The sequence below is a fragment of the Rhinoderma darwinii genome, chromosome 2 (genome assembly GCF_050947455.1).
Source record: "Rhinoderma darwinii isolate aRhiDar2 chromosome 2, aRhiDar2.hap1, whole genome shotgun sequence".
Lineage (NCBI taxonomy): Eukaryota > Metazoa > Chordata > Amphibia > Anura > Rhinodermatidae > Rhinoderma > Rhinoderma darwinii.
The window spans coordinates 238,390,274-238,416,199 of record NC_134688.1 but is presented as its reverse complement, the minus strand read 5'-3'; the positions used below and the strand labels follow the sequence as shown (position 1 = coordinate 238,416,199).

Sequence of the window (25,926 nt, the reverse complement as noted above, 5' to 3'; positions counted from 1 at the left end):
TATGGTATTTTTACTGGATGGGGCAAGATTGTATTGAATTGCTATCATGAAAAGTTAAAGGTGGACATATCTGTAGGTGTGGGACCTACACCTCTGTGGAGAACGCACATCTTTATTCAGTACTATGAAAGTTATTGAAATAGTTATAGGTAGGCAGGTCCACGGCTCTAACATATCTTGTCTATAGCAACTACCTATATGTCTGCGTGGAATTTAAATTTAAAATCATTCCCCTCATCATAAAATCATAGTATCATACTAGCAACTGTAAGCGCTGCATTTGCCTTTTGTATTTGGGCTGTGTTTAAGAAAACTTAGAACCTTTTTGTTGTTCATAAAAAATTTAGCAAACATGCAGATAACTCTAAGCATTTCATTATTTAATTACTTGTGATATCTAGTATTGTTGCTGTCTGTATTGCTTAATTATTCAGTATTTTTGCCTCATGGATTCTCATAGAGATTGTTAGTTAAAGGGGTTTTCCGGGCACGGACAACTGTCCACAGGATAGGTCATCAGTATATGATCGTGGGAGTCCGTCACCCGGACCCCGCACCGATCAGCTGCCTCCAGGCAGCGGATGTCCATGCCGAAACCTAATGGCTCCGTACACAGAATAGCGGCCGAGGTGCAGTACTGGGAATAGGAGCAGTGTTGCAATTCTGCAGCACAGCCGTTATTCTGTGTACGGAGCCATCTGCTTCTGTCTCCAAACAGTGCATAACCTGCATGACATCCGGCGCCCGGATGTAGCTGTAGCAGCTGATTTAGCAGCCGGGTGTCGGACCCCCACCAATCACATACTGATGACCTATCTTATGGATAGGTCTTCAGTTGTCTGTGCCCGGCCAACCTCTTTAATTAATGATAATGAAATAGAGAAAAATAATTGACCACTATCTGATCCAAGTATTGTTTATTGGGGTTATTAACACAGTTATCTCCTGGATGAAAAGGCCAGAAAGAGCTAATGGTTAAATTGTACTATAATTTGTATAATAAATTGTGGAATTTTGTAAATACAATATTTATGAATTTTGTGCTGATCCAGAGTTACAGCCTCTACTATAGTCTAGAGCTGCATCCACGGTTCTGCTGGTTGCTACTTGAACCAGTCAACAGTTGTTTGAAAGAAACAGCATAGCTGAGCTCCTATAATGCAGTGCAGCTTGTGGACCTCTTTGGTGCAGCTCCTGACTCCCCAATCCCATGACAAACAACATCTTAGGATTCAGTGGGACAATCCTGGATGTCCCTGGACATTATGCAACTGCTCTGAAAGAAGAGTTAAGTCATTGGTCTCTTCTACCCAATGGGATTCTTCAGTGCTGATCTGACAAAATGAGCTACATTCGAGTGGCTCCTGATTTACCGCTCAAATGTAAGTACCTGTAAGAGCGGACAAGGAGGAGACAAATATGTTATTACAGTAAATGTTATAAATCAAAAACAAGGACCTGGACTGCCCAGGATAAACGTGATGAATTAGGGCAATGTTGATCCAACTTCACTACTCAACTCCTCCAATCTCACTTTAATTCCACTAAAGCACTTTGCACATCATAAATCACAATTGCTATGCGTTGCCGCACTATGGTATTTGGCAATTCTGAGTGTATGTGGAAATTAAGTTTAATATAAAGTAAAAGGTTATATAATTAGTTCAGGGACTTGGAAAGGACTTAGGGGCATTAGTGGATTGCATAATTTACTTTAAAATAAGCATCAGGCAGCTGCTGACAAGGCAACTAAAATAATAGAATGCATCAAAAGGGATTTTCACGCACATGATGAGAACATAGTTTACTCTTTTACAATGACTGGTCAGAACACAGATGGAATACTTTGTACAGTTTTTAACACCTGTGTATAAGAAAGATATAACAGTGCTGGAGATGGTTCAGAGGCAGGCGATAAAAGTAATATAGGAAATGGGCGGATTATGTTTAGTTTGTAGAAAATTTTGGCTTAATGATGACTTAATTACTATGTACAAATATATAAATGCCAATCCAGAGATTTATCTAATGATCTTCTCATACCTGGGTTTTTAATCATGACAATGGGACATACATTTTAATGGAATTTCCTTACTGACAAGTTGCATTGGTTGATTCATTAAATTAATATAAATAAGGCCTGAATATCTTTCTTGAAAGATATAATACCACTAACAAATCTTTGAGCTCTACACCCTGGACACTCATTTATAGCAGCAGCTAGCAAATGTGTAAAACACCCAGTTACCCACAATACCCCACATATAGGGCTTGCAATAAACTGAAATATATACCAATTTGTATCCAAAATCAAGGACAATTTATTATATTTAAACACTTATCAAATATACTATATAATATATAAAATGACAACAAAACAATAAAAAAAATTGTTTTCAATAATTTTTCTTTTTTTGGGGGGTAATGTTTAACAAAGTCCCTACTATGTAGCGTTAGTGCAGAGTATGGAGTGTCTGCTTATGAACACCAGAGTTTTAATTAATTTAGGGGGCATCATTGGCATCGCTAGGTCTGGATGGATACAAATGAAAGCATAACAGACCCTCTTGGATCTCATTAAGAAATAGGATCCATTTGATTTTTTGTTGGGGGGGGGGGGGGGTAAAATAGTGTGATAGCCTAGAGAACAACCAAAACAGTATCTGTTGTCAGAAAAAGCCCCTCTAAATTAATGGGGATGATAACAGAAATGTTTTTCTACATCTGTCTGTAAAACTGATTAAACAGAATAACATAGGGAAAAACACCAGTGCGAATAGCGTATTTGTAAACATGCGTAATACGGATCTGCAATATGGATGTGTTATGGATCATATTGCATTATTATGTCATTAATATTGATTTAGTATTACAGTAATACTGATGGGCTGTCATCTAGGGAGGAAATTGAATAGCACAGGAGAGCTCCTTTGAAAAATAGATGCAATACAGATGATATACAGTTGCATTTATATTTTGAACACTCTCCACAGACTTTAAGGGCATGGCCAGACGTGGCAGAATTGCTCTGGAATTCCGCTGCGGACAGTCTGCAGCGGAAATCCGCAGCGGACCCGTTTCTCCATTGCCTTCCACAGCTTTTTAGTAGGGTTCGTTTGCACGTTGCAAACAATTCCGCTGCGGAGCATAGGCTGCGGTGCGGAATTTGGTGTCCGCAGCATACAATGGTTGTTGCGGACTCATTGCGGAATTTCTCCATTGACTTCAATGGAGATTCAAAATTCCGCAATGAAGTCCGCAGATGTAATGTAGATGTTATGTGTGCTGCGGAGCATATTGGTTTTTTAACATGACATTTCTTCATTCTGGCTGGACCTATGTGTATTTCTAGGTCTACAGCCAGACTGAGGAAGTCAATGGGGCTCCCATAATTACGGGTGACTACGTGTGTTGATTACGGGAGCGTTGCTAGGCGACGTCAGTAAATAGTCACTGTCCAGGGCGCTGAAAGAGTTAAGCGATCGGCAGTAACTGTTTCTGCACCCTGGACAGTGACTACCGATCACAATATACATCAACCTGTAAAAAAAATAGAAGTTCATACTTACCGAGAACTCCCTGCTTCTTCCTCCAGTCCGGTTTCCCAGGATGACGTTTCAGTCTAAGTGACGGCTGCAGCCAATCACAGGCTGCAGCGGTCACATGGACTGCCGCGTCATCCAGGGAGGTCGGGCTGGATGCCGAAAGAGGGAAGCGTCACCAAGACAACGGCCGGTAAGTATGAAATTCTTTTACTTTCACTAGGGAAAGTGCTGTCCCTTCTCTCTATCCTGCACTGATAGAGAGAAGGGAAGTACTTTCACCTCAATACGCAACGGCTAGTCCGCATCAATTTAATGCCCATTTTGGGCAGATCCGCAACAGAATCTGCAACGCAGATTCTGTGCGGCATTGATGCGGACAGTTGTGGAAGAATTCCGCCACGTCTGGGCATGCCCTAATGGGTGTTTTTCATCCACAAAATGGATTAAACTAGCGCACCCTGTGTTTTTAAAACATGCATAATGTGTTTTTTTTTTCACTTATATTAATATCCCCATAGATTAACATTAGCTCAGTTTTTCGGACGTGATACTGATGATAAATAAGCTTGTGTGAGAGCAGAAGGCCAGTTTCAAACTAACATAATCCAAAAATAGGTCTCTGGATCTGTATTATGCCCATCTGAAGCCATCCTCACTCATATTTGCTAATAAACATGTGGCATCCAGTGCTGGGGCCCCCACACAAGCATTTTCCAGCTGAGGTTAGGGCACACTTGCCGGCCGAGTAGCAGTCAAAGACAACTTCTGTGGTAACTCCGAGCATAACCAGACAAATCATCAGAGGATGTTTGGACAATGGTACCACATACATTATCAGCCACATACGTAGAAAATACAGCATGGGACAGGGGAGGAAACAAACCCTAGACCAAACACCAAAATGTATTCAGACCCAGCACATCAGACACTACAATTAATTCAGACCCCAAAACGGATCCCAAAATATATTCAGACCGTAGAGCAGACCCCTAAATTAATTAGACCCCAGCCCAGCCAACTAATTATATTCAGACCCTTAAATGAATCAGTCAGAGCCTTGTTTGCACTGGGGGCCCCCTGGGTTAGAATGGCAAGTCGCAACTGCGAACTCTACGATCCGTGTATCTAAGCTACTGGTGGTATCTTTTGTTACGTTCTAATATTATACATGCCTGCACAAGCCTAGCTATTCTCTATTGAAGTGAACGGGAGATATGGAAACCTTTCCATAACAACTATTCACGTTCGTAGAGAGCGACAGCGCATATAGGAGAAGAGCATCTCCCTTCTCTTGATCACTAGGGACCCCACTGCCCATATTTATTTAATCATGCTTTTATGAAATTTCTGGCTAATGTTAATTTATGGAAACCTGCCTCTAACAAATATACATTTAATCTAATAAATCTCTAAATGAACTATATGCATCCACTACAGCAGAAAAATATGGCTTTTGACTGCACAGGCCATACGCTGTCTGCTTTATGCTTCTTTTTAGCAGTGTGTTGCATATCCACATTTGATTGACATGTAAGTAGTCATGCATATGAATTGCTACCAGACATCTGAAAGTGCGATCACATCTTACACCCCTTTATCTGCAAAGCTCAGTGGCGAAATCAGAAATCAGTCAAAGTAGACAAGGCATTTAGAAAAGCTGTAGTGTTCCTTCTGTCATCAGTATACTGGTGTCATACTAGAGGAAATAGATTGAAGAAGAACACTGCAAACTTTCTGAGATTAGACAGCAACCTGCTGAACTCATTTTTAGAATCTGACAACCCTAGACACATATAACATGCTGGTAATGATGAGCAGAATCTGGGATGTTCGCCAGCTCATATCTAAATTCCTTGTCACGAAAATATGTTTTCTAAATATATTCCAGCTTATCAATTCTAACATTTAGTTAATATGCAATTACATTGATCCTGACAACTCACACACAACAATCCACCCAAATAATTACTGTACAAAGTTTGTTAAAGCTGAACAATAACTATTTCAGTAGTTATTTACAATGGTTTTTTAATGGTCTCTCCGTCACAGAATCGTTGGATGTATATAGATAGATAGATAGATAGATAGATAGATAGATAGATAGATAGATAGATAGATAGATAGATAGATAGATATTTCCAAAAAACAGGCAGCACTCCAGTAGTTATAGCAAAAGTAGAAAAGGTGCTTTATTCCATCAATCCAAATAGCAACGTTTCAGCTCTTCAATAAAGCCTTTCTCAAGCTAGTGATCACATACTCCAACAGAATATATAAAGGGGAAATGCAAATGGGAGGTGCTTGCATTAAATGGTAATTTACCATAAAAACACAAATATAATAAATAACAAATGAGCACTCAAAGCGGAGTTACAAAAGACACATGCAATGTTATGACCTGCATATATGCAGGTTTCAATTCATAAACAGCACAGTGGTATTCAGTGAATCATTGTGACTATACATAATTAATTACAAACATCACCTGTGGAGACAGTACATAATTACATAAGGAAAACACTCACCATAATGATACCGGCCATAATGATTCAAAAGCTGCCGCGCTAATCACGGCACCCCTCGTGCGCTACTGCACATGTCCGGGAAATAAAATATGTCAGGAGTGTATCATCCCAATGCGCATGTCCGCGCATGCGCGGTCACACTGACTGCGTCAAGATCGCCGTCCATATCATTAGATATTAGCCAGTAAAGAGCCACAAAGGTACATCAGGCAAAAATGTGGCATAAAATATATTTGCATAGTGTATACAACACTTTAGACTGAGGTTCCTGTATTGGACCAAGATAATAGTGCCACTACCCCCAATGCTAAACCCATGTATATATAATTATATAATGTAGGAAGACAACCTATCCTTTTGTTATGCGTACACGCAACCAAGGTTATACCTCTTGGGAACAGAGTAAATAAGAGAACCCACAGGAGCGCACTCAAGGCTCAACCACCAATTAAGGTGGAAAGATCAATAAATGCACGGGTATGGAAAACGCAAACTAACCGCATTTGTAGTGCGAATAGGTGTCGTTATACACATCAATCCAACATGAGCGTGGCCTGAGAGCAGTTGAGATGATGCTGACCAAATCGGAATACACGACTGATTGTAATTTGTTGTTGCTATCATTACTGAGAGTTCTATTAACTAACAATTACTTTTTATTTCGTGATCAATTTTATGTCCAGTGTCAGGGGACCGCAATGGGCTCGCATATGGCACCAACGTATGCAAACATTTACATGCGTAATCTTGAGGAGGGCCTTATCTATGTATCCCACCACTTCAAGCATGTACTGAGGTGGTAGCGGTACATAGATGATGTCTTCCTCATCTGGACTGGGGGGTCATCAGAACTGATTGATTTTCATAACTTTTTAAATACTATAGACCAAACCGTGAAATTAACTTTAGTTAGCTCACGGACGACACTACAATTTTTGGATGTCCTGGTGGAGTTTGATGGTACAGCCTTCACAACAGACCTTTTTGTAAAACCGACTGACCGGAACAACTTGTTACGATACGAGAGCTCTCACTCAAGGGGTCTAATTAAATCTTTACCAGTCAGCCAATTTTTGCGAACAAAAAGGATTGTAGATAAACCAGATAGACTAGCCTCTGGTCTTGATAAAATGGCTGAGAAGTTTAAAGATAGGGGCTATCCCAGTAGATTATTGGACCAGCATAGACAAAGGGTAGAACTGACTCCTAGAATAGATCTTTTAAGAAATAAAAATGACAAGCCTCATGCTAAACGCATTCCTTTCATCTCAACATTTTCTGAGATGAGTTGTCAGGTTAATAACATAGTTCGTAGACACTGGCCTATGTTGGGCAAGTGCCTACAAATGGTGGCAGAGTTTCAAAATATGCCTATGTTCTCCTATCGGAGACCGCCGAACCTCAAAGATAGACTAGTGAAATTGGATATGGGTCCCACTAGAGCTGGTCAACAAATGTACATGCACCCCCCCCCCCCCAAAAGGTTGTTTTCCATGTCTTAACAGCATGAATTGTACACTTATCCTGAAGGGCCACTCTTTCAAGCATCCAGATACGGGTCGAGAATTTCTGATTAAACATTTCCTTACATGTGATACGACCGTTGTTATTTACGTACTCCAATGTCCATGTCACCTGCTATATGTGGGGGAAACATCGTTGGATGTTAAAATCCGTCTAAATCAACACAGGTACACAATACATAAAAAGAGACTGGATCTCCCGGTTTCAAAGCACTTCACGGAATTGAGACACAATGAACGAGACCTTAAATTTTATATTATAGATCACATTCCCCCGCATAGACGGGGTGGTAATCGTATCAAACTATTGAAGACGCGGGAATTACAGTGGATACATAGACTTAAGACCTTAAAACCATTTGGGCTGAATATTGACTTCCCTTTGGGTAATGCTATATGAATTGCCTTTTCCTCTTATAACACTCTGAAACCGTACTGGTGTCAGCCTCTTTGGAAGTATCTTGATTTTATAGTGTTTGTCTGATTTGAATGCACTTTTCTACTTATTCACAGATCATGCTTTTTTGTGAAATGGAAGAACTCACCAGAAGTGTAACCGGCTATTAATTTGCTACTAATTAATTTTTTGTACTTACAATAAAAGTTACTATTTACTGTATCATATTCTTGTCTATATGTCAGTAATGTATGCACCAAGCATTACCAGTACTGTGTCTATCCCAGGATTATGTGGGTGGAGCTTATAAATCTTCAGCAGGAATACATAGTGTCCCTTACTTTTCCCGTAAGTAATTTGTGACTATCTTTGTCCAATATTAAGTGTAGAGTGACAACCATTTCCTAGAATAATCACTATTTATAGTGTGGGACTGAATAATTAGTCCTTTTGAGATACCCTATACAGGATTGAGTGGGGAGGCTTGTAGGCACCTATTCACACTACAAATGCGGTTAGTGTGCGTTTTCCATACCCGTGCATTTATTGATCTTTCCGCCTTAATTGGTGGTTGATCCTTGAGTGCGCGCCTGTGGGTGCTCTTATTTACTCTGTTCCGAAGAGGTATAACTTTGGTTGCATGTACGCATAACAAAAGGATAGGTTGTCTTCCTACATTATATAATTATATATACATGGGTTTAGCATTGGGGGTAGTGGCACTATTATCTTGGTCCAATAGTGGACCCTCAGTCTAAAGTGTTGTATACACATTCTTGCCTGCTGTACCATTGTGGCTCTTTGCTGGCTAATATCTAATGATATGGACGGCGATCTCCTGTTTCCCACAACTAATATGGCGATCTTGACGCAGTCAGTGTGACCGCGCATGCGCGGACATGCGCATTGGGATGATACACTCCTGACATATTTTATTTCCCGGACATGCGCAGTAGCGCACGAGGGGTGCCGTGATTAGCGCGGCAGCTTTTGAATCATTATGGCCGGTATCATTATGGTGAGTGTTTTCCTTATGTAATTATGTACTGTCTCCACAGGTGATGTTTGTAATTAATTATGTATAGTCACAATGATTCACTGAATACCACTGTGCTGTTTATGAATTGAAACCTGCATATATGCAGGTCATAACATTGCATGTGTCTTTTGTAACTCCGTTTTGAGTGCTCATTTGTTATTTATTATATTTGTGTTTTTTATGGTAAATTACCATTTAATGCAAGCACCTCCCATTTGCATTTCCCCTTTATATATTCTGTTGGAGTATGTGATCACTAGCTTGAGAAAGGCTTTATTGAAGAGCTGAAACGTTGCTATTTGGATTGATGGAATAAAGCACCTTTTCTACTTCTGCTATAACTACTGGAGTGCTGCCTGTTTTTTGGAAATATATATTTTGGGAGACCTTGGCCGTATCCCTGGCGGGCTTGCACCTTCATTTTTATGAAACCTGGACTGTGCGGTTGACATTTTCTTGTGTAGATAGATAGATAGATAGATAGATAGATAGATAGATAGATAGATAGATAGATAGATAGATAGATAGATAGATAGATAGATCAGAAAATCACTAGTAAGTTTATGTCCTGGAGTGGTCAAATTGTAAAAAAAAAAAATTGTTTAGCTGCTTTATAGTTACTGTATATCTGTTTCTGGGAAAGTTGGGTGACAATCGATGTACCATACTTTTCATCTCCCGATAGCGATAGATTCCCTGCTCATATTCTGCTGCATAGCTAGACACAATGACTGTTCTAAGAAAGCTGGTGTAGTTTTAGTGACACAAACTTCGTTGTCACCCAGCTTTTCCCAGGAACTAATAAACTGTTACAGCTGATAAGGCTTTTTAACAAGATTACAGAAGCCAACAACTCAAGGATGTGTATTTACTGGTGACTTTTTGTATCCTAGCGTACAAGGTCCTTTATGTCGGCTTTTGCTCTCTTGGTTATTTTGCAGAGGAGCTCATTTATCCTTTTTGCAGTCATAGCTTTGGGGTTATGCTACAATCTTTCTTTGCTATGTCCTCTTTACTTTACTTTTCACTAATGTTTCTGGCAGTAGCAGAAGTAGTAACTTGGTGATAGTATTTACAAATGGGCAGCAATGAGATTATGACAATTGTAATTTGAGTCTGAGGCCTAACTCACACGACCGTGTTTGGTCCGTAATATACGGTCCGTTTGTCGGCCGCATTTCCCGGACCGAATACACTGCAGGGAGCCGGGCTCCTAGCATCATAGTTATGTACGATGCTAGGTGTCACTGTCCAGTACTGTAATCATGTTTTCAGTACGGGACAGTAGTTCAAGAGGGAGGCAGGGACTCCTAGCATCGTACATAAGTATGATGCTAGGAGCCCGGCTCCCTACAGTGTGTTCGGTCCGGGAAATGCGGTCGACACACGGACCGTATATCACGGACCGAACACGCTCGTGTGAATTAGGCCTAACTGATGTAAATGAGAATTCTCTGCCGCCCCATCAGTTCCTGTACATAGAAGAATAAATATAATACAACACAACCTAGCATTCCGCAATTCAGTCCTGGGGCCTCCTTCCTTTTACTGCCAGTCAGGATGGGAACAGTTGTAGGCCGAGCTTCCAGCTCTTCCCTCTGTTGGTGACACTAAACATGCATATTCGGGGTTGTCACTTGGTGGCTGCATTCTTAGTTGCTAAGCGATGGGCTTTTTTGGCTTCTGCTTATTAAACTGCGTTACCCAGAGATTATTCTTTACTGTGAAATAGTAGTAACATAAATATATGCTTTACGCTTTGTACAAAAAATTCTGATCTAGTTTATTCACATTATAATATTTTTACGTTTAATCCGTTAATAAAGAAAAAAAATGGTCTATTTTTCAGCAAAAACATCATAAATTATTAACACATATAATTTATTTTCTTCACTATTGAAGTAATTTATACACTTGAGAACATTGAGTCGTTTTCCATTGTGTATTTTATTAATGGCATTCTGTACAGTCCCAAACCTATCCCGTCTGATGTGTATGTAGTGCAGTTAAGTGCGTGACGAGAGATACAATTATTATTGCTGCTATATTGCAAGATAGGATTTATGAGGGTTTATAATAATAACAAGTATGTTTTTTTATGATGATGTCATAATGAAAATAACATTTTGGCATCCTAGAATCATCATGGGAAAAACATTTTTCATTGCCGGCTGTAATTTTAAATTGCTGTTACATATTGATCATAGCCTTACAAGTTTGCTGAACCTTGAAAATGTCAATTTATTTTCTCTGCAGATATTCCAAGACTATGAGGAATCCATCACATGGCATGAACTGACCTCTGAAATTCAGTATAAATATTCTTCATCCACCACAATTGACAGGTAATTCTACACTAAGCTTATATAATCTTTACCTGTAGCCTAGTTATCCAATGTGTTAATAGGCAGGGGCACACTTAGGGGGCAATTTCCTAGCACCTGGAAACCCCTCTTGGCCATTCATGAGAACCTGATTTAAATTATAAAATTCCTTTTACCATCACTAGGGAAGCTCACTGCATATGAATTTATTATAGATTTCAATGAAAACTGTATAAATCCCTATGCAGTGAGCTCCCCCTACTGGTAGTTTAAGGCAAACAGAATATCATCATGTAACTATGGCTTTTTGAAGTAAACCAGGGAATTTCGAGCTTTGTATCAGAAAAACAGAATTCTGGATCTATTGATGTTGAATATAATTACATTTTAGGTACGTTTCCTGCCCTAAACCACCTCTACTAACTTCTGCACCATCCCAAACCACCATAAATATTAGGCGTTGAAAAGGGTTACCAATTTCCCGTAAATTCCCAGACATTTGGTATAATTCAGGGAGAACATTGTGACATCACCAACGTGGGCACCAATGGGCCTGGAAACCCCCCATTAAAAAATGCTGCATTTGTCCCTGATGGGGTTCATTTGGATAGGGTGCAAATATTTATTTATAAAATGGTCCACATGTTTCACATGATAGCCAAGAGATGGAAAGGGTCCCCTCTGTAGCGATCCACTGGATCCCTCACTGATCTAACATATATCACTTATCCAGTGGATAGGTGATACATTTTTTTCTGGCGGGAATGCCCCTTTATCTTTACATGCAGAAGTAAATCTACCACAGGTATGCAGTCTACCATGAATATATGAACTGTTTCTGTTTGTCTCTTATACTTGGTTGCAGGCTTTTTTCCTTTAAATCTGTAGCTTCAGTACCTTAATCTGAGTGTCCAGAGAATAATTAAATAGAATAGAGTAAGATGTCCAGAAGAATTATCCCCCCCCCCCGTCTAATACAGACATTCAAATCATGATTGAAACAGAATTCTGCTTCTATTTTTTTATTTTATTTTTGCAATATTTTGTTAGCCTATAAATCCACATTTGGAAATAATTTATTTTAAGCCATAGCGTAGTGCATTAAGAGGCTTAGACTATACATAAGCTGGTTGACCAAGCATGGCTTCTTAAAAATAGACAGCCGGCAGACTTACACAATAAATTAAGGAAGAACTGAATGTTAGACCATGAGTACCGAAAGGTTGATTGTGTTCATGAAACCAAAAAGCTAAAGGTATGTAAACGTTCCTCTAAACTTTGGGTTTGTATGTGTAGTTAAAAAGCAATAAAATGTTAACATATATACCTTTTTACGTATCCATGGAATATACCATGCATGGATATAGCATTTCCTTCATGTTTACCTTCTGGCAACACGATAAATTAAAGATAAAAAGTAAGAATAGAGAATAGGTTATCCACAAGAAAACCGGGACCACACATCCACTTGCTATACTTGAGATCTATTGCGGCTTAGCAAAATAAAAATGTACGAACATGAGGTTCAAGTATAGCAAGTGGATGTGCGGTCTAGGTTTTCTTTCTCCCCTTGGATATATACATCGTCTGTCTTTTTCTTCTGGTACCAGCACTCCACCCTCATTTGGTCCAGGTGTTTTTATTTGCAGGAAACTGCATAAAAAAAAGTGTTCTTACCGAAGTGTTTTCAGTTGGCCCCTGAGACTACAAGGAAATTGAGCTTTTTCCATCTGTTGATTTTTTGTGTTGTTGTGTGGTAATCTTTTGTTGCTGTGGTGCTGTGGCTGTGGGGGGACGTGGTCCAGAGCCAAGGTGGCTTAGACCGGCAGCATGGGTGCTGTTGGTCTCCTGGGTTGCTCCCTCTGCGGCATTGGTTGCCATGGGATACCACACTTCGTAGAGCAGGGATCCACTAGAAAAAGAGGTGACCGTGAATTGACAAGTGGGCTTATACAGTTTGATGAAAATGTTCACTAAGAACCTCATGTTCGTACATTTTTATTTTGCTGAGCCGCAATAGATCAAGTATAGCAAGTGGATGTGCGGTCCAGGTTTTCTTTTCTCCCTAGAGAAAGGTTATGCCCATCTTATAAAATAAATTTATAAAAAAAATATTTTGCTTCAATGCATCTAAAATGGAAAAGTGAAGCAACTTTGCAAAGGTCTTGTTTAAAAAATCTTTCACTATGTTGTGTTTACATCTCCTATGCAGACCTCTGTGTTTCATGGTTACAGATTAGAAAAAAAACACTATTCCATCTGTCCCCAACTGTCCCCTATTAGGCTGGGTTCACACGAGCATGTTCGGTCCGTAAAGGACGGAACGTATTTCGGTCACAAGTCCTGGACCGAACACAGTGCAGGGAGCCGGGCTCCTAGCATCATAGTTATGTACGATGCTAGGAGTCCCTGCCTCGCTGCGAGACAACTGTCCCGTACTGTAATCATGTTTTCAGTACGGGACAGTAGTTCCACAGGGAGGCAGGGACTCCTAGCGTCGTACATAACTATGATGCTAGGAGCCCAGCTCCCTGCAGTGTGTTCGGTCCGAGACTTGCGGCCGAAATACGTTCCTTCTTTTACGGACCGAACATGCTCGTGTGAATCCAGACTTCGGGGGAGTTCACACAGAGTTTTTTGCCGAGTCTTTTTGATGCGGAAACCGCGTCAGAAAACGCGCCAAAAAACGGCCGAAAATGCCTTCCATTGATTTCAATGGGAGGCGGAGGCGTTTTTTTCCCGTGAGCGGAAAAACCGTCTCGCGGGAAAAAGAAGGGACATGCTCTATCTTCGGGCGTTTACGCCTCTGACCTCCCAATTACATCAATGGGAGGCAAAGTAAGCATATTTCACTGCGTTTTTTGCCCGCGGCGCTCAATTGCCACGGGCGAAAAACGCCATGAAAATCGGCGTGCAGGCAGAGCAAAATCTGCCTTAAAATTCCAAACTGAATTTTGAGGCAGATTTTCCACCTGCAAAAAAACTCAGTGTGAACCCAGCCTTAGGGCATGACCACACGTGGCGGATTTCCTCCGCAACTGTCCGCATCAATGCCGCACAGAATCTGCGTTGCAGATTCTGCTGCGGATCTGCACAAAATGTGCAGAAAATTGATGCGGACTAGCTGCTGCGGACTGCGGGAAAAGTGCTTCCCTTCTCCCTATCAGTGCAGGATAGAGAGAAGGGACAGCACTTTCCCTAGTGAAAGTAAACGAATTTCATACTTACCGGCCGTTGTCTTGGTGACGCGTCCCTCTTTCGGCATCCAGCCCGACCTCCCTGGATGACGCGCCAGTCCATGTGACCGCTGCAGCCTGTGCTTGGCCTGTGATTGGCTGCAGCCGTCACTTAGACTGAAACGTCATCCTGGGAGGCCGGACTGGAGACAGAAGCAGGGAGTTCTCGGTAAGTATGAACTTCTATTTTTTTGACAGGTTGCTGTATATTGGGATCGGTAGTCACTGTCCCGGGTGCAGTAACAGTTACTGCCGATCGCTTAACTCTTTCAGCACCCTGGACAGTGACTATTTACAGACGTCTCCTAGTCATTACGGGAGCCCCATTGACTTCCTCAGTCTGGCTGTAGACCTAGAAATACATAGGTCCAGCCAGAATGAAGAAATGTCAAGTTAAAAAAGCAAGACGCATCCGCAGCACACATAACATGTGCATGACATCTGCGGACTTCATTGCGGAATTTAGAATCTCCATTGAAGTCAATGGAGAAATTCCGCCATGAGTCCGCCACTGCTCCGCAACAGACAGAGCATGCTGCGGACACCAAATTCCGCTCCGCAGCCTATGCTCCGCAGCGGAATTTTACGCATCGTCTAAACGAACACTGCTAAATTAAAGTGAAAGTCAATGGACAAACGGCTCCGCTGCGGATTAACGCTGCGGAGTGTCCGCAGCGGAATTTAAGTGAAATTCCGCCACGTGTGAACCCAGCCTTACTTGATAACTTAGACTTCCTTCACTTCTGGTTCAGGACTCCGTTCATGGGTTCTGTCTGAGCTTTCCGTCAGGGGAACCCATGAATGGAATCATGACTGAAACAAACGGAAACCATAGGTTCCCATTTGCATCACAATTGATTTCAATGGTGACGGATCTGGTGCAAATGGTTTCCGTTTGTCATCGTTGTGTCAGAGTATGTTCACACACAGAATCAAAAACGAATAAAAATTATGGAGCTGTTTTCAGCGAAAACAGCCTCTGATTTTCAGCCATTTTTGAAGCTGAAAAAGTTTTTTGAGGCATTTTTTGAGCCATTTTTTAAGCTGTTTTTCTATAGACACAATGAAAAACAGTTCCAAAAATGTCTCAAGAAGTGACATGCTTCTTCTTTTTAAGGGGCGTTTTTTTACGTGTCGTTTTTTAAAATGCCAGCGTCAAAAAGCGCCCTGTCTGAACGAAATGCTGTTTTTCACATTTAAATCAACGGGTCAGCAGCCTTCGACACGTCTGCTGTTGTGAAACTACAATTCCCAGCATGCGCTGACAGCGTTTGGTTGAAATAATAAAGCCTTTGGCTAAAAGGGCATGCTGGGAGTTGTAGTTTCACAACAGCTAGAGTGCCGATGGTTGCTGACCCCTGCGACATCATGGTTTGGTGTGTGGTAGTGTAAAGGATCTGCCAGACACAACTTTTGTGTCGACGCCCATAGGTAATCAGTCTGCACCTGCTTCTATGTCTGTGAGACTGACTCCATCTTCCACCACCCAGGATGGCAGGCTTAGGAGTGGGAGAGCCTATCACAGCCTGGCCAGACGGAGCTAGCTCCCGCCCTCTGTCTATTTATGCCTGCCTTTCCTGTTCCTCCTTTGCTTGTGATTCTTCTCTGTTGGTTTCCTGGCCCTGCTGCAGCTTCTTGAACTACTGATCCTCTGCTTGTGATTGACCTTGGCTTTACTGACCACTCTTCTGCTCTGCGTTTTTGTACCTCGCTCATCTCCTGGTTTGACTCGGCTCGTTCACCTCGCTTGTTGCTCACGGTGTTCCCGTGGGCAACTTCCCCATTTCCCTGGCTTCTTTGTACCCTTGTCTGTTTGTCTGTCGTGCACCTATTGAGTGTAGGGACCGTCGCCCAGTTGTACCCCGTCGCCTAGGGCGGGTCGTTACAAGTAGGCAGGCACTGAGTGGCGGCTAGATTAGGGCTCACTTGTCTGTTTCCCTACCCCGACATTACAGGTAGTCTTGCAAAATCACTGCCAATCTCAATCGCAGCACATTCACCCATGTCTAGTACTGTAAAAAAAAAGTATTCTAGTTGGAAGTAATAAGTACTGGAAATGCCCTATAAGTGGATAGGCCATGGAAATGGTGTGCCACCTCATCCAGCTCAGTATACAACGTATTAATGGCAAATGCTTGTCTTTATATGGAAAGTCCTCCTCTGGCAATGTGGAGTGATTCTGCCCATATGAGCTGAGTAATCTGGGGCTGTGGAGAGATATTGCAGTTAAGAAGATTGCGGTTAAGCTCTCGCTGGTATCAAAATGGTAACAGTTCTAATGAATTTTATAGCTGCTTGGCATGTAATCTAGTCATTTCATTGTTGGATCTAAAAAGAACGGGGGAGCTTTATTCTTTTGCATTTTATAGCAAAAGTTTTCATTTTTCAGCCATTATTTTTATATGATGCTCATTAAAGTGGTTCTCAACCATAAATAGTTAAAATAACTAACCTCCTCCCTTGTAAATAATAGCAATGGGGCAGTCTATATAGGGTAACAGTCTTCACCTATAGCTAGGATTCCTGATAAATGTGCCCAATGCTATTTGGCTGCCTCATTAGGGGAACCCAGCCCGCTGCAATATGATGTAGAATTTTATGCTTCTCTTCTGGTTTACTACATTGTAAAACTTATATTTTTATACTTGACTGCAGTGATATTTCCCAAGCCATAGTTTGTTTAGTTCATATAAATCCAACATTGCTGAAATCATTTATGGGTATTGTCAGCAAGATTGAGTCGTTACACCTCCTTCTAATTCATACTTATAGATTTTTCAATAATGCTTATGCAGTAGTTTTTTTTAAGCTGCAGTAGAATAGTATCACTGCCTGTATGAACGATTAAAAACTGAATTTTATTTAGGTAATTCAAAACACTAAAAAAAATGGCTAAATAGCCAGAATACTAAACAGATGTAAGCAAGGTGACCAGACCGGGGGGCTACATATGAGGTATGACACTTCCATGTATAACCCCAACACCGACATGTAACGCGGCCTTCTTATTAGATAACACTCTGATCAGTATTGCCACTAAGTTTGCGTCCCTACGCGTTTCTGCATCCCTCTTATTTAGAGTGCATCATCAGGGGTCACGTTTATTAATTTGTTCAACACCTAATAGACGGTGAGCACCTATTGCGTGCTCTCGTATGCATGACACTAGTCAGTTGGCCGTGCACGCGCCGGACATAAGTAAGTAATGTCCCTCCCACTAAGCGATGACGCGTCGTCCGGCCGGCCAATCCCCACCCATCCCATTTAGTCCGTTTGACAACCATGTTGCCTGTACTTGTGGTTGCAGATGGCTGTGCACCACTCTATCTCTAATGTTCCTCCCCCTCCTATATGTCAGAGAAGGCATATCTCCAACAAGACCCCCAATGTCACGGTCCGCCTTCAAGATCCCCCAATACGCCTGTAGAATTATTTTGACCTCCTTATTGGCCGAATCATAGGTCCCTATGATCCGAATTTGTTCATCAGTATTACGTTTCTTTGGGCTCGTTTTACTGTTTATCTTGTTGTCACTGTGCTCCTACAGTGCAAGTATTTGGCCGCTTATAGATCCCTAGTTTACCAGGGATGCATGTCGTTGCTGCTTGGTGATTGGCTGCTTGTCAGGGGGCACGTCCATGCCCGTGATGTCAGATCTTGGCAGGATGTCCTTGTAGGGACATGAGTTACTTATGTCCGGCGTTCACCCGGCGCATGTATGACCAGCTGACTAGTGTCGTGCAGACGCTGGGAGACTGTAGAGCACGCAATAGGTGCTCACCGGCTATTAGGTGTTGAACAAATTAATAAATGTGACTGCTGATGATGCACTCTAAAAACAAGGGGTGCAGAAATGCGTAGGGATGCAAACTTAGTGGCAATAGTGACCAGAGTGTTATCTAATAAGAAGGGAGTGTTACATGTTGGTGCTGGAGGTATACATGGAAGTGCGATACCTCCTATGTACCCCCCCCCCCCCCGTCTGGTCACTTTGCTTACGCCTGTGTGGTATTCTGGCTATTTTGCCATTTTTTTTAGTGTTTTCAATTACCTAAATAAAATTCAGTTTTTAATCGTTCGTACAGGCAGTGATACTATTTTATAGATTTTTTAACTAAAATTCTTTCACATCTAGTTGGATAGTGTAAGATTTCTGCAGTAGAATAGGAAATGTATTGTGTGTCTTCTTCCCACATCTATTGCCATTGTTGTCTGTTAATATTCTCTAATGATAACTCATTTATTACTCTGCGAGAGAATTGTGAATAACATTGGAACTTTGTAAAGCCAAGCTTATTATTTCTTAATAATGAATAGTGTAATTCTGGCTCAGTTTTGATTAAAGCGGATTTGTTATATATACATATTGCCCTATATGACAGCACCATGTGTTATAAATGCAGTTCTGCCGCATACAATTGTAATTTGTGCTGAATGTTGGTAATTATAGAAGAAATCCTCATGAACACACTAGGTTACTGCGCGCACTATGAGAACAATTAGGAGCCAGGATGTTTCTCTGCCATTGTTGACAGCTTATCTCCTGTGAGCGAGGCTTCCCGTCCCCAGATCCGTTTTAAAGTCTAACCTCACTACAGTGACTGCATACTCATAGTTTAATTTGTATATTGCTGTAGAATCTATCTATCTGTATTATGGAAATGGTTATAATACAGGTTTCCAGTGTAGGCGACCACCACATTTCAGTAATTCTACAGTAGGGGTTGTCCAGTTTGAGAAACCAATGGCTTCTTTCTTCCAAGAACAGCCCCACTCCTGTTTGTTTTGAAGTGCTCTCCCCTCAAGCAGATGGATGCATACAAAAATTGTTTCTTCAGGATATAGACAGTGGGACAAAGTGCAGGAACAAGAGAGTTTGTAAGTTATTTGCCTACATGGGCAGACTGAAATGTGACTTACTCCATATTGGTCAGACAACATAGTCACTATTCAAAGCTGCTTAAAAATAATGTTGTGGGGGGGGGGCGTCTTTTTTGTCACAGTTGTATAGCAAATTGATCAAAGTAGACAGGTAAGACCTGGCATAAAGCTTGCACATGTTTTATAACTGAATTCTACAATAGAGACAATTATCATGTTAGTTATAGACTCTGTCAAATAAATTAATTTTTTTTACTAGTACCAAAATTTGTTGTTACACCAGTATAAAAAGTGTTAGACCTTATTCATACGACAGGGTTTCTTGGCCGGGTGACGGCCGTTCATAAATCGTCCGTCACCCGGCTGCATTAGGAACAATAGACCCCTAATGGGGCTATTCACACGACCGATTTTTTGACGGCCCGGGAAACCTGGCCGTCAAAAAATGGGACATGCCCTATTTTCAGCCGTTTACCCGGCCGCCCGGCTCCCATAGAAGTCTATGGGGCCGGGTAATATACGACCATCACCGGAATGTGTCCCGAGTGATGGCCATGTATTCCGTCGCTCGCGCTCTCTCTCCTCCTCCTCCTCCTCCTCCTCCTCACAGTGCAGAGTGCATGGGAGGAGGAGGAGGGTCTTTTTTTGCTCCCTGTAGAAGTCAGAATCTACAATCCCCGGCCGGGGATTGGGGATTCCGCTACAGGAGAAGTGAGTGACTACACTGTCCATATATGGACACAGCGACGTCACTCACTTCTGTAGCGAAATCCCCGACACCTCGGCCGGGGATTCCGCTACAGGAGAAGTGAGTGACTACGCTGTCCATATATGGAGACAGCGACGTCACTCACTTCTGAAGCAGAATCCCCGACCCAGTGGTTGGGGATTCCGCTACAGGAGAAGTGAGTAACTACACTGTCCATATATGGACACAGCGACGTCACTCACTTCTGTAGCGGAATCCCCGACCCTGTGGCAGGGAATTCCGCTACAGGAGAAGTGAGTGACTACACTGTCCATATATGGACACAGTGACTTCACTCACTTCAGAAGCGGAATTCCCGACCCTGTGGCAGGGAATTCCGCTACAGGAGAAGTGAGTGGCTACACAGTCCATATATGGACACAGTGACGTCACTCACTTCAGAAGCGGAATCCCCGACCCTGTGGCCGGGGATTCCTCTCCAGGAGAAGTCAGTGACTAAACTGTCCATATATGGACATTGAAGTCAGTGACTTCTCCTGGAAGGGGTGGGGATGGGTGCAACCTACAGGGGGCTGTGTGGCATTACCTACAGGGGACTTGGTGGCATCACCTACAGGGGACTTGGTGGCATTTCATAAAGGGAGCTGGGTGGCATTACCTACAGGGGGCTGGGTGGCATTACCTACAGGGGCCTGGGTGGCATTACCTACAGGGGCCTGGGTGGCATTACCTACAGGGGGCTGGGTGGCATTACCTGCAGGGGGATGGGTGGCATTACCTACAGGGGACTTGGTGGCATTACATACAGGGAGCTGTGTGACATTACCTACAGGGGGCAGGGTGGCATTGCCTGCAGGGGGCTGGGTGGAATTACCAACAGGGGGCTGGGTGAAATTACCAACAGGGGGCTTGGTGGCATTACCTACAGGGGACTTGGTGGCATTACCTATAGGGGACTTGGTGGCATTACATGCAGGAGGCTGGGTGGCATTACATGCAGGGGGCTGGGTGGCATTACATGCAGGGGGCTGGGTGACATTACCTGCAGGGAGCTGGGTGGCATTACCTGCAGGGAGCTGGGTGGCATTACCAACAGCGGGCTTGGTGGCATTACCTACAGGGGGCTGTGTGGCATTATCTACAGAGGGCTGTGTGTGGCAACAAATTTAAATGATATTCATCCGATTTTAAAATGGACAGGGAAAAAAACGGATGCAAAACGGGTCAAAATCGGCCGTTAATAAACGGCAACACGGCCCGTAACGGAATCGGAACGGATGCAAAACGGATGCAAACCGGCCGGGAAAAACGGCCCAAAACGGCCGATTTTATCGTCCGACACTCGGACCCTGTCATGTGAATGAGGCCTTACTCACTAAGAGTAGCATGTGTCATCTTATATAGAATCAACAGTATGTGAATACATTAAACTTTACAATATACCTTCCGGCAACATTTCCTGCAGCGAATTCTCTGTAAATGTTCTCAAACCACCGTGATCAATAAAAAGTTCATCTTTAGGCGGGATTCACACGACCGGGTCGTTCCCGAGCCCGAGTGTCGGCCGCTAAAATCGGCCATTTTGCCCGGCCGGTTTGCATTAAGTTTTGCATCCGTGCCGGGCCGGGCAGATCCGGACAGTGACATCAGCGGCAACTCCTGAAGGGGAATCCCCATGTGTTCGGAGATTCCGCTTCAGGAGTTTCCCCTGATGTCACTGCCCAGATATGGACAGAGACATCAAGCGCTCTGTCCAGGAGCGGAATCCCCGAAAACACGGGGATTCCGCTCCTTCAAGGAGCTAAAGTGCGGCTAGCACATAGCAGAGCGGGGAGATACCTCCCCGCTCTGCTATAGTGGCGTTGCTACAGTAGTAGCAGCCGCAGCAGCAGCAGCTACAGCTGCTAGCGGCGCCATCGAAGGTGTCGCCGGGCCAGGGTGCTTTTCAAGCAGGGGAAGGGAGCCAGCGCAGCGCTCCCTTCCACCTGCTGTACACCCCGGCCCTGCCACACAGTGTACAGCGATGCCATTCGTCAGAATGGCATCAACTCCTCCTCCTCACATGCACTCTGCGCTGTGAGGAGGAGGAGATAGAGCGCAAGCTCCGGAAAACCCAGCCATCACTCGGGACACATCCCGGTGATGGCCGTGTATTACCCGGCCCCATAGACTTCTATGGGAGCTGGGCGGCCGGGTACCCGGGCGAAGATAGAGCATGTCCTATTTTTTGACGGCCGGTTTTCCCGGCCGTCAAAAAATCGGTCGTGTGAATAGCCCCATTAGGGGTCTATTATTCCTAATGCAGCCGGGTGCCGGCCGATTTATGAACGGCCGGCACCCGGCCGGGAAACCCTGCCGTGTGAATGAGGCCTTAGTAACACAGTAACTTAAGGCAGGGAGGAGAGGAGAAGGAGGAACAGATGGGGGATGAAGCTGCAGTCTCTCTGTCTCACAATATTTGGTTTTATTGTGGGGACTAGGCCTTAGTCCAAAAACATGTACAATTTTTATCTTCTATTGCAAAACTATAACATTGAACCTAAGGTCACTTAAAAATGTCTACCTTTCCTATCTTTTTATAACCCACCCCGACCTAGTCCATGCTGTTATGAAAATTGGCTAAAGACCTAGTAGCAGTAGGGCTGAAAAAGTATTAGTGACTCGTGGTGTGGGGGTGTGTGTCGGGGGGGGGGGGGGGGGTCTGGTGTGAACTGTATGAAAATCTGAAAAAGCTTCCATTAAAGAAACGTGAACCAATTTGCTCATCTCTAGGAAGGAGATGAATTCACTTGACAGTTATTTCGTTGACTTTCAGCGCATTATTAATAGCGAGATATGACACATTTGATTAAGTTGTGAGCGATTGCTGCCGTCTCCGGATAGAACTATCTATCAGGCACTCTCTTACTTCATTCAAAGCAGAACATATTGTATATACAGCTGTTTCGCTCTCCCTGCTGGCAGTTCTTTCTGGGTCTTGCTCATTATAGCAGAAAAGACAATGGTGAATGATTTCCCCATAATAAGTAATGAAATCCCTCTAATTAAGTAAGCATCCGCTCGGAAGGAAGTCGGACCATTATCCAAGGGCGAGCGTCAGCTGTGGAGGCCACACGTACGCAGAGCTTCTTACATGGAGCGTCATTCCTCCTGAAGGCTTCTTGGTGAAGAATTAGTAAGGAGATTTAAAAAGGGCATTAAATCCATTTATGGAGCTATTATTAGTTTCTTTATAATGATTAGTAAAATTTAGTTTTGTTAACTAAACTATCGGGTATATAAATCGTATTGATTTAGGATTGTTATACGATGTATTTAGCTATAGGGATCAATATTACGCTAATTAGCATTTATGTCGTTTTGCTATTGGATATTTTTTCATGTTGGCAAGGTTCTACTTCAATTTATCTATACAAACATAAATTATTTTAAGCTTTAACTTTGCTCCCCTTTCATATAAAGTTTTCAGCAAATTGCAAATCTGCCATATGCTTCATTAGTATTTTGTGCCTTGTTGCTTTTTTACTGCTGGCCACTTTTTCAGCTCCCCATCTGCAAGCCAATTTAGGTAAAAAGGACAGTGGCATTTAGCTAAAAAACAGCCACGTGTGAATCTACCCTATGTGTTCATATTCACTATAACCTCTCCTTATAATAGATAACTTATTGGAGCCAAAAGTTACCAAAAATGAAGAAAGCCCTGAAAGTGAATAGGGAAACGTGAGGCAGAAGGCAAACTCTGTGAAGATTTACACGGACTCCAGGTGGAGGCCAAGAGGATCTTCTGCTTAGGCTTCCTTCATACCTGCGTCAGGTTTTTCCGTTGCCCTGCTCTGTCAGAGGAGCAGAACTAGGGAATAACGGAAGCAATGGTTCCGATGCACAATGGACGCCACCAGCGGCTGTCGGAACCCATTGACTTTAATGGGTTCAGTTAGGGTCTCCGTGATTGTACCGGAGATAATAGCACAGCACAACTTGTATTATTTCAGTTTTCACAATGGTTACTAGAACAGTCACAATAGGCTGAAAATTCCTGTCTTCAGTAGCTCACGTCAGCTTTGCTGTGTAGACTGAGAAAGTATGAGCAAAGTCATCTAATTATCATTAGATGGTGAGTGAGTTAATGATATATGTATTGTACCACTGGAAGCCTAGATAAGGCAATAGTAACACCATACACTGTATACACATGTAAGGCTCTGTCTGCATCTCCTCTGTTAAGGCCCTTTTTCACGGGCCAATTATCAGGCGAACGAGTGTTCACAGAACGCTTGTTCCTGATCAACTGCTCTGTGTAGACAGGGCGACCATCAGACGATGAATGAACAATTGTTCGTCCATCAGCTGATCGAATAGTTTCTGCAGCACTAAATATAGTTGTCGGCAGCACAACTCCCTGTGTAAACATGGAGATGCGCTGCCGACATAAAGGAAATGTATGGGGACGAGCGATCGTAATAGCTATCACTCACCCCCATACATTACGAATTGTAGCTCCTTGTGAAAGTTGCAAATGAGCGCCGATCAACGAGCTGTCTCGCTGATCGGCGCTCGATGTTTCGGCCAAAATGGGCCAGTTTAAAAGGACCCTTTTTAGTCAGGGGTGGGGGGTGTATTGTACTCCATGACTTTGTGAAGACGATAATAATTTATAACCTATCTTTGTCAATTGACCCCCATTAAGCTCAGATACCATGACACACAAGTGTGTGCATCCCATAAAGCCACCCCAGGAAAGTTTTTTTTTAAAACAATAAATAAATAGCTACAACATTTAAAAAAATAAAAAACCTTATTTATTTCTACAGACTTACATTTAGTTAATAATTCTAGAATGAAATAAATGACACATTCCTATGTTAATATAGGATGACATTGATTCCTAGTGAGGGAAAGCGGTATTTGGTGGCTGTAGTCTAAGCGTATAGTTGTCATGAATGAACGGCACATTAATTCTCATAAAGGAAACACAAGAAAATCGATGAGACTGCAGACGTCTTTTCCTGGAAATAGTAAAAGCTGTCATCCTAATGGCATGCTGATATATTTCTACGCTCACTTTTATTTTCATGCACAAGCACATGTAGTTCTGTCTGTTGTGTGGAAGTAATGGCTATGGATAATGCGCTTTTGTCTGGAAGTATCACAGTAAAGAGCACATTTTGTAGCGACTTGATTCTTTATCTGCTGACAGAATGAATTGGCAGGCATTTTCTTGGCTGAACTTATAATATGACATAAGATTTGGTTCTATTGTTAAAAACAGGGACAACATATGGAGATTGATATTAATACCCAGGTATTGTGTTAACAAGACACTATCATTATTTCCAAACATTATTGATGTTTTGTATCACTTAGACTTAGTTCACATTACAGCTAAAATAAAGCATACACTTTCCATCTGAACGGAAGGCGTTAACTGATGTTGGTTACCGATTATACATTCTTTCCTCCAAAACATAAGAACCACAAGCAATCCGTATTATAGCAGTAAACAACCCGCCGGAGTGTCAGTGAAGGGGCTGGAGGATATCCTTCCATATATGAGTCCAAAGGGGTTACACGTCACCTATCCCTAAAGCTCAGACAGTCTACAATCAGGCCGGAGGGTGCAGCATTTCTTCTTGGTACCCAGTGGGCTAATGCCCTAATGTAAGAGCAGCTCATCTTGTTTTCTTAAGTTAGTATTTTTTTTTCTTATTCTATTACATTAGGAAATAATGTGTTATGTGAGAAAAATG

The 25,926-nt window shown here is 42.5% G+C and overlaps 1 protein-coding gene across 4 annotated transcripts in view; it reads left to right on the top strand.

Annotated features, from left to right (window-relative positions):
- The window catches only part of SRRM3 (serine/arginine repetitive matrix 3), a 371,076-nt gene that overhangs the window by 103,349 nt on the left and 241,801 nt on the right, over positions 1–25,926 (top strand). For all 4 annotated transcript variants that reach the window (XM_075852984.1, XM_075852986.1, XM_075852985.1 and 1 more), the window contains exon 2: positions 11,286–11,374. The gene's annotated coding sequence lies outside the window, so the exon portion shown is untranslated. The remainder of the gene's footprint in view (positions 1–11,285; positions 11,375–25,926) is intronic.